We start from the raw sequence: 10,971 nt of genomic DNA on the forward strand, positions 1-10,971 counted from the left end.
ATGAGTGCTTTCTTTTCTATGTTCTCTATTTTCCAAGTAATTTACTATACATATATTACTGCTAAATCAGGAAGTGTACACTTTGCCTCAGATGATTCCTTGACATCTTAAGTTTAAATAAGCTCTTCTTTCACCTTAAATCTTCACCATTTTTTCCCATCAAATAACAAAATAGGACACCACTTGTTGAATTTCACAACATGGGAGTCAACTTGATTCTGTCCTCCCTTTCTCCCTTAATATAAAAGCAATTACTGAGTCTTGTCCATGCATCCCCCTAAACACTTCCTCTGTCTATTCCTCATCTGTTCAGTCTGCTCCAGTAGCCACTAATAAATCTCCATCACCATCCTCTCTTGCCTGTGCTTCTTGTTTCTTAGAAGTCTCTGCATTCTTTCTAGCAGCCTTCCAACTCTTTCTTTGGACTGTATTGAATCCTTCTAGTATGCAAATCTGATTATATTAGTTCAGGTTCTCCAGAGAAGCAGACAATTGGATCCATCCCTCCCTCTCTCTCAGGAGATTTATTATGGGATTCGCTCATATGATTACAAAGGCCCAGAAGTATCATGATATGCTATTTTCAGGCTGGAGAACCAGGAAAGAAAGTTACGTGATTCAATCCAAGTTTGAAGGGTCAGCTGATGGTATAGCTCACAGTCTGAGTTGGTTTCTGGTGAGGGCTCTCTTCCTGACTCACAGGTAGGAGACTCCTCACTGTGTCCTCACATGGCCTTTCCTATGCAGATATGTGGAAAGAGAGAAAAATGATCTCTTGTGTCTCCTCTTCTTTTATAAGGATACCAGTCCTATCAGGTTATGGCCTCACCCATAGGACCTCATACATTTTTCCTCTTTCCCCCATATAGTTAATTCACAACGTATAGTTAGCTTTACATTGTCAACATTTGCCCATTTTCATCCATATTCCATTTCAGGTCATTCTCTCTCAGCTGAACTGTCCTTCTAACTGATTTCCTTAAATTACAATAACCTCTGTAAAAGAAACAAAGTGAGGATGGGTAAGCTTGGGGTGATAACGTTTCAGGTTCCTCCTGAAGGATGAGAAGAAACTAGATATGCAAAGAGTAGTGGTAATGATGTTCCACTAAAGGAAAAATCATGTTCAAATGCTTTGAAGCAAAAGAGCATTCTTTGTTTAAGGAACACTGGCAAGGCCTCTGGGACTAAGCATTGATCAGAAAAGGGGAGTAGTGAACAGTATTGTGCAGGCCCTGAATCAGACTCAGTTTTATAAGGTGGGGGGTTTGGATTTTACGCTCAGTGAAATAGGAAGCCCTTTATGAGTGACAGGATAATCTATTTTTAAATATTACCTACTACTGTAAGGAATGGAGTGGGAAGGGATGTGCAAGAGAGAATAAGGACTCTAAAATGGGAAATGATGGTGCTCTAGGCAAAGCTGATGGCATTGTAGATGGAAAAAAACTGACATGGTTGAGGTAGATTTTGAAGCTAGAATCAGTAGGACTCTCTGATGGATTAAATGTAAGGGATGAAGGAAATGAAGAAACCAGGGAGATTCTGAGGTTTTCAGTTTGGGCAATAAGATGAACAACAAAAGCATTTTATAAAATGGTGAAGGTATGTGAACAGATTTTGATTGGAAATTGGATTTTGTACTCAAGATAGTGAGAAATTCAAGAAGATTTTGGTCAAAGTTAGTTATCAGTATCTGGGCTTGAGAGGAGACATCTATATGGGAACTATCAATTTGGGAGTCATCAAAATACAGGTGATGTTTTAAACTATTGGATGTGACCATTCTAGAAAAAATATAGATAAAAAAGAGACTAGGAATGTGGAGTGACTCAGTAATACCAACCGTTTGCAAAAGATAGAAAGGAAGGAATAAAGAAAGAATCAGAGGAGTTAGTGAAATAAGAGGAAAAGCAGAAATGCTATTGTGTCAAGATAGTCAAGAGATTATTTCATGACAAGAAGGATAACGTCCTCTGAAATATGGCTGAGGTGTAAGATAAAAACAAAGAAGAGTTCTTTGAATTTGACAACCATGACTTTGATATATCAAACAGTCTTACCTGGAATGGTAGGGAATAAAACCAGACTGCAATGTGTTGAAGAAAGATTAAACGTGAGACAGAGGATGGAACTGAATATGGAAAAAGTTTGGAGCCATTTTTGTCTGAAAGGAAGCACAGAAACAGGGAGAAACTTGGAGGATTTTATGCAAAGAAGTGAAACGTTTTCCTTTTTTCAAGTTGGGAGCTAGTGGAGAATACCAGAATAATAGTGGGTAGGCCATTTAGCTGGGAAGGAATGGTGACAGTGTAGAGAGGGGAGATCGGGATCCAGGTTCCATGATAGCAAGAGGGACTGGGGAAAGAGTCATAGTGGGGAGTGGGGGCCCTTCCTTGGGAGGAGAGAGCTCTTCCTCCACAGACTTGGACTTGTGGAGAACAGGGTAGGTGCCAGGCCCTTTGTAGGAAGAGGGTGAGAAAAAGAGTCTCTGCTTGTAGCTTCTGAGTAAAGCATGAAGAGTGAAGGTGAAGGCTGAGGAAGGGATTTTTTGGGGGGTGGGGAGAGGATGTTAGAGGACAAAATAGAGAAAATGAGGGGGTAGGAAAGTGAGTCCATTAGAGAAACAGAGTAAGATTTCTGGGTTTTATTGAGTACCCATTTGTGGTCTATGATGTGAATTTAATTTTTTTTAAAAAGTATGTAGATATAGATATAGATTAGCCTGAACTTCCAATGCTCCTGCCTCAGCCTCCACATAGCTGGGATTATATGTGTGGGTCTCAATGCTTGTCTTGAAATTAGAATTTTAAAGGTAGAGCAGGGTTTAGTGTTGATGGGGTAAAGGATGGATGGCTAAGAGGGTAGAGAAGAAGGAAAGTCCTTGGTGACAAGGAGGTCACAGAACTGGGATAATTCCCATTGCTTTTATAATGAAGTCTAAATTCTCTAGTAGATCCTACACAGATCTGTGTAAACTGTCTGTACTTCATTCTGAGCACAACTTCATCATTCACCACCATCTCCTCACTGGACTTTCTCTCAGCACATCTTACTCTTCATACTGTCTCCATTGCCTTCAGGGTTTTGGCTATGTTTTTAAATTCTGCCCAGAACCTCTGGCACCTTTGGCTTCATTGCAGCATACTCTGTAGTTATGTCGATATCAGAGGGAAGAGAACTGAAGGCAGAGGGGATAGTCAGTGCTAAGACTACCAGGGGAGATGGTAAACAGATTCAGGTGTTGGTCAGCGGGAGTGTGTGTGTTACACTCAGTACAAAAGGCAGCGGGGAGACAGTGTAACTGCAGGGGTGTGAACAAGGGGTGTAGGAAGAGATGAGGTCAGATAATAAGGGAGTAGATCATTATGAGGTCTTTGGCATTTACTCTGAGAAAGAGAGAACAGAGATATGACATGATGTGTTTACAATTTAAAAGGTCACGGAGGCTATTGCGTTTAGGATAGACTAATAGGCAAGGATGAAAGGAAGAAGCCCAGTTAGGAGGATGGTAGAATACTCCACAGAGGAGCTGACCATGGCCTTAACCATTGGTAGTGACAGAGAGAAGGGGATGAATTCTGAATGTATTTTAAAGATAGAGCCAAACAGATTTCCTGACAGAAAAGTGGTGGTATGAGATAGAGGTGGTATGGGACAGGGAGGTCAAGGATGATGTCAAGGTTCTGTCTGAGTTCGTGGAGGGATACGATCATTAATAAGGAAAGAGAAGTGTGTGGGTGAGTTAGGTTTTCACAAGGAGACATTGAGAGTTAAGTCTGTTCTTTCCCCTTCTTTCTTCCTTTCTTTCTTCTTCTCTTCCTCCTTTCCTCTCTCCCCCTCCTTCCCTCCCTCCCCCCTTCCTTCCCTCCATTCCTTCCTTCCTTCCTTTCACTGAGAATCAAACTCAGAGTCTCATATATACTAAGCAAGTATTCTACCACTGAGCTACATCCCTGGCCTAGAAGATTTGGACATGCTGAATTTGTAATGTCACTGAGTTATTCAAGTGAAGGTGTTGAGTAGGTAATTGTATCTATAAACTTGGACTTCAGGAGAGGATCCTGGTCTGGAGACAGACTTTTGGAAGTCGTTAGCATATGAATGACATTTAAGTTCTGAGGCTAAATGAAGTTGCCAAGGAAATGGATATGGAAAGAGAAGAGAATAGAACCAGTTGTGGAGACCTGAGGCTCTCCAATGTTCAGAGGTCCAAGAGGAAACAATGAACCAGTGAGAGACTGTGAAGAGTAAACTTTGGAAGTGAGAGGAAATTCAAGGGGATTAGTGTACCAGAAATCAATGAAGAAAATAAATAAAGGAGGAAAGAGTGATCAACTGGGTCCATGCTTCTAATAATATACCAAGATGGGAACTTAAGAAATAACTATGGGATCTAGCAATGTGTAGAACTTGACAAGAATAGTTTCAGTGGATTTGTGGCTATAAAAGCCCACCTACACCACATTTAAGAGTACAAAAAGGAGATATTGGGAGATAGCATGTAGTTTTACTAGAAATCTTGTAAAGCAAATGGGACCAGAGAACAAAGTTTTAGACATACATATGTTGGAATAAACTTAGTAGTATTGCTAAATCCACACTTATTAATTTGGGGTTAGTTTGATCTAGTTACTGAGACAGTTATGGTAAGAATTTCACTATAATAGAGGATTTGCTAAGTTGCTTGTATAGTTCTGTCAAATTTTGGTTCTTGTATTTTGAAGTTACTTTATTAGCTTCATGTAAGCTTAGATTTATTGTACATTTCCAGTGGATCAAGACTTTTTTCACTGTACAATAAACCTCTTTAACTTTGGTGATGCTATTGTACTGGGGGTCCCCTTACTATATAACCTTTCTATTGGGTAATATTCCATACTTGTACTTTTAATTTTTTATGTTCTTTTACATTAGGACATCACTTGTAAATAGCATGTAGCTGAACTGTTTTGCTTAATCAAGTCTGGCAATCACTGTCCTGTATTTGTCATAATTCCTGATATATTTGGGGTTATTTCTTAAGTGTTGTATAATTATCTGTGTGGTGTGATTTTTCCCCCTTTTTTATACTTGCTTACCACTTCTTTAACAGAAATGTCTAGTCTATGAGCCTGCCTCTGTAAGGATGAAACTGAAAACTTGCTTCCCTCGTTTCCCTTTTGCTACTGGGGTGAAACAATGTTACCTGGACTTTCCTAATCATATTCAGCCCTGTAAGACTTCTATTGATCCAGTCCCTAAAGAAGGTGTGAAAATAATCAATTTTGTTGCTGAGGGTGGAGGCATAAGAATCTGACTTTTCAAGAGGGCTGCAGGTGCATGATAACTTCCTTTGCATGCTTATGAAGACACATGGTGGCTTCTTCATATCAGACCATTCTGGTGGCCCTGCCATTGGTTCATTGGTGATAAATAAAATAAGCTAATGCCAGCTGAGTCATAGGGATAACTCGGGGCTGTCAGGGATGTATGGGAACTCCATATTTCCACAACATTTGCTGTAGACCTTAATGTGCTCCAAAAATCCATTAATTAAAATTATCAATTAACTAAACATCAGATGTTGTATTGAATCAGTTTTGTTCCACTGATATAAAGGTACCCTGACCTTGGGGTCTACTCTATTCAACTGTACAGTATGGTGCATTTTCAAGCTAAAAAAAATATGAGCTATCTCAACTCCTAGATACTACTAGCTGTTCACCAAGGTTCATATTCTCCTCTGGCTTTTGGGGATACAAGTAGGCAGCATTTTCCTGTCAACCTTGCAGTTTCTATGCCATGTGACTGAGTTCTACCCAGTGGATCATATGTCACTTCCCAGCCTGACCTACCTACATGTCCTACACATGCTTCTCTGTATGCTTCCTTCTTACAGAGTGGATAGTAACAATCTTGGAAGCTCCATTTTGAAGATGATAGAATCTCCACCAGCCTGATTCTTGAGTGACTATGGAAAAGACTACTCTTCCCCCTCTCTCTTTGGCAATTTAAGATGTGCAAATTGTTTTTTTTTTTTTTTGTCATTTCATCTGGGTGGGACCCTAGAGTATTTACTTTTACAATTTTCCAGATGATTGTGATTCTTCAACAGGAATGGTCCAGCATTTAGCCAAAGATCTACATAATGGCAGGGATAAAAAAGCCAAAGATCTACATAATGGCTGGGATAAAAAAGAAAGGCATATGCCTGGTGAGTTCCATTTGTATAAACAAAAATGAGAAAAAAATCAGCAAAGCTTCCAGTTAACATTTTTCTTTAAGTGAAGAAATATAAACCAGTGAGAAAATTGTGAGATTTTTGTAAGAGCATAACTTTATCTTTCTCCTCATTAAGTTATTTTTATAATTTTCTTTTGTTTTTCCCATTAAACAATTTGAAAAACACATTTAGCTTGTTGTGGAATAGGACGGAAAGTTGTGTGGGGGTTGGTAGGAGAAGGGTGCTTGGGCCAGATAATTCCTTGTTTCTGGGCAGGGGGAACTATTTAGTAAGTTGTAGAATGTTTAGCATTATCCTCAGTTTCTACCCACGAGAAGTCACTATGAGCCATTACCAAGAAGAACTCTTTTGAACTAAGCACTAGGACCAGGGGACTTGATACCTGGGCATGTGCCCTCTTCTGCATCTCCTAAACAGAAAAGAACACATGTTTCAATACAGCCCAAATTGTGACTCTCAAAAATATCTCCAGACATTACAAATATCTCTATCAAAGTTATCAGAGTTAGATTTGGAAAAGAACGTCAGATAAACTGGGTGTTGGTAGCAGTTTTAGGGAGAGAAGTTTTGTTGTTGTTTGTCAGAAAGAGGAGAGCATGATGGCTACCACATACTTCCAAGTGTTTCTTTGGCACGATACCATGCATAGCTTCTGGGATAACTGCGATCTGTACATGGGTCCAAACCTGCATCAATCAAAGAGGAAATCTGCTGCTAAAGAATCCAAGTTAATGACATGGAATGGGCTCTGTTCTCCCTGGGGTGGATCCATGAAGCAATAGGTTTAAAGTAAGTAGAGAAAATCGGGGCTTTGGGAAGCAGTTACTCCATAACGACCTTGTTCCTATGAATCTTTTAATTAAGAATAAACACTCACAGATGCTATGGGTTTCACAATCACTTAACCAAATAACACGTTGATTAGATGAGTCAGACTCTGAGTTCGGTGATGGGGAAGCAAACCAAGATGAAAAAAAAAATGGGATACCTGACTTCAGCCAATGTGGGATGTTTATAAGGCTTCTTCTCCTTCTTCTTTTCTTTCTTCTTCTCTCTCTCCCTCTTTCTTGTAATGGGAATGGAACCCAGAGACACTTCATCACTGAGCTACATCCCCTGTACCTTTTATTTTTTTTATTTTGAGACAGAGAATCACTCAATTGCTGAGACTGGCTTATGAACTTGAGATCCTCCTGCCTTAGCCTCTGGGGTTTCTGGGATTTCAGGTGTGCATCATTGTGCCCAGCTAAAACTCTTCTCCTCTAAACATAGTCCTTAGACTTTCTGAAGCCATTTGGCAACTGAGAGATCTGAGACAAGGAAACTAATCTTTAGGTGATACACTTCTTAAGGGGAAAAGTGGGATGGGAGGAACCCATCTCTCTTCCTGATGTGAGAGTGTTAGCAATGCATTTTATTTTAGGATAAAACCTGGGAAAATACCCAAAGCCAGACAGGTACACTTAATTCTGAGGCCCAGTAGATTGATGATTAGGTATCTTGTTTATACTCAGAAGCACTCACTCTTGACCTATGTAGAAATCCGATAAACACTATGGACCCTCTTGCTAGATCAGTGGTTCTCTGGAGATATTTGTAATGTCTGGAGATATTTTTGAAAGTCACAATTGGGGCTGTATTAAAACATGTGTTCTTTTCTGTTTGAGAGATGCAGAAGGGGACATATGCCCAGGTCTGACTAATTAGAGCATCCAAGTCCCCTGGTAATAACTCATAGTGACTTCTAGTGGGTAGAAGCTGAGGATGATGCTAAACATTCTACAACTTACTAGATAGTACTCCCTACCCGGAAACAAGGAATTATCTGGCCCAAAATTTCAGTAGTTCTAAGGTTAAGAAATGCTCCTCTAATTAAAGGCATGTCTGCAAAACACCTAAAACATTGGCAGTTTCAGAGATTTCAGGGACTTCCTGAGGCCTATTTATAGATCCACTTTGAGTCAGTTGGTCTCAGGTCAAGACTCCCCGCTGAAAGGTTGTATCTAGCCTTAGAAAAAAAGATTTCTTTTAGTTGTATTTCAAACAACAAATTAAATTTTAGAAGAGCATCAAAATGTGTTTAATGGTTTACATTCTTTGAAACAAAGTACACATCTTTAAAACACCTTTCCACTTCATTTTCAAATTAATGTATATGTTAAGCCAAACATGAGAACAGATGCTTTTCATTCATATACTAATACATCAAAATGTTATTTTGAATGGGCCATTTGATGTTAGCAAAGTTGGATAAGACTTCTTTTTTAGTAAGTCTCAAAGGGTTATTTAATTTTTAATGGTGGGAGGTCATATTTTTCCATTAGGAGATTTACTAACATGGGTTCAAACTATGTTCATATACACAATCCCATCAGGATTTGGTGAAAACATGTAATCTCTTCCTTATTTTATCATGCTTATTCAATATGCAAATGCTTGAGAAATGACTTAAGTGATGGTTAAATGGATCTTTGTTCTATTAAATTGCTAATAAAGCAAAATTGTAACTGTTGCCTCATTAAGGCAGTTCTGAATTTCAGGATATGGTGTAAAGTTCTTAGGTGAACAAGTGTGCTAATAATATTCATAAAAATATCACTAATTTGAAATTTATAAAACTTTTTTCTGTGGTCTGGGGACTCATTAAGGAACTGATGATGTCAGTGCTGTGTATGTTAAAAGGCACATTTTATTCATCACTGAATATGTGCTCTGACTTCAGAAATGTTTTGTTAAATGCATGCTATTTGCTATTTATTGTTCTGAGATTGAAAGGAAGACAGCTTTAAGACAAATGCAATCCAATTCATTGAGCAATCTTTATATTTTACTGCCATTGAACAATAAATGTCATTCCTTATGCTTTTAACTTTGGTTTGCATGTGTTTTTGATTGAACATGATGGTGTGTTATTGGTACTCTTTTCTTTTTTCTTATGATGCTGGGGATGGAAGCTAGCATGCTACACAGGTGCTCTACCACTGAGCTACCCCACCATCCCTTTTTATTTTGCAACAGCATTGCACATGTTGCCTAGGCTAGCCTTGAACTTGTGATCTTCCTGCTGCAGCCTCCCCAATAGCTTAGGCTACGGGCATGAACCACCATGCCCAGTTATTTGTACCCTGTTTTCCCCCTTCTTCTTATGGAACTTAAACCCTAGATATTATAATTATGATTGGCATCAAAATGTTCATTAATGAATATATTAGTGCTTAAGAAGTGAAAATGGAATACTGAGGCAATCATTTTGGTTTTAATCCATTCATCCATTCACTCAACAAGCACTTCAGGTATGTTCAACGAGTTCTAGGCTATGAACTAGGAATTTGGGGTAATAAGAAATGAATTAATCAAAGTCCATCTCCTCAATGAGTCAACAATTTGGGGTAGAACATAAGGCAGACCACTTCTTCTATACATACCTATTGAGCTTTTTATTGTATTGCAGGCACAGTTCTGGGACCTGGGGATCCATCAGTAGAAAAAAAGAAAGTATTGAAGGATTTGACAAGGGAATAATGGGAAGAAGGTTATTTCTGCACAGGAAATATATGAGCACTAATAACTAATGACAGACTCTCCACTTATTGAATATCTACTATGTTCCAGATACTGTGATAGGCTCATTTAGTTATACAGTACCCACTGAAGTAGGTATTACATTTTAATTTTACATCTCCCAGATGCAGAGTACACATGACCCAGATCTGACTAATTAGAGCATCCCAGTCGAATGGCCCTAGTGTTAAGTTCGGGAAGAGATGTCTCATAATTGTCTTCCAGAACTAATAGTGAAGCAACTTTCTTTTGGAAAGGTTACCATGATAACATGATTAATGGGTATTGCAGGCAGAAACTATTCTTAATGTCTAGAAGAGTTAATTGTCCAAGAAAGGGAGAGTGAGAGCCATTTATGAGGCACACATCCTCCTTTTCCCAAAGCTTGAAACCCATGAATTTTTCATTTACTTAAGCTAATGAAGTCTCTATTTTGCTCAAGCTGGTTTGAGATGGGGTTTTTATCACCAGCTATTGAAAAAATCCTAATAGAATTGATCATGACAATAATTTCCATTATTTACTCTACTTTGGTCACAAAATACTAAGTTATAGAGCCCAGGACTTTAAAATTTAAACAACTATAAAAACTTGGACAAAAATGTGAAAATACATGATATTCATATAGCTTAGACAATTATATTAATTATTTAATATTTCAACCACTTCAAAAATGTCCAAGTGATGCAGAATATAGTGGTAGAATTTTGCTTTTAAATATAAGTCCATACTAATGTTTCTGGCAGTGCAATTCACCAGGTCATGTTATAGAACCAGACTAGGTGTCCATCAGCTGATGAATGGATAAAGAAAATGTGTTATAAATGCACAATGAAGTTTTACTTTACTCAGTCATAAAATGAATGAATTATGTCATTTGTAGGAAACTGGATGAAACTGGAGAACATCACGCTAAGTGAAATAAACCAGATGCAAAAAGAGTAAAAAATCAGATGTTTTCTCTCACATGTGGAAGCTGGGGAGATGTGGTACTCAGCTTTTCTTTGCTATGACCTAAATACTTGATGAGAACAATTTAGAGAAGGAAGTTTACTTTGGCTCACAGTTTCAGAGGTTTAGTCCATAGTCAGCTGACTCTATTGCTCTGAGTCCACAATGAGGTAGAACATCATTTAATAAGGGTATGACAGATAAAACTGCTTAGCTCATGGCAGACAGGGATC

This window comes from Urocitellus parryii, chromosome 5 (assembly GCF_045843805.1).
Source record: "Urocitellus parryii isolate mUroPar1 chromosome 5, mUroPar1.hap1, whole genome shotgun sequence".
Lineage (NCBI taxonomy): Eukaryota > Metazoa > Chordata > Mammalia > Rodentia > Sciuridae > Urocitellus > Urocitellus parryii.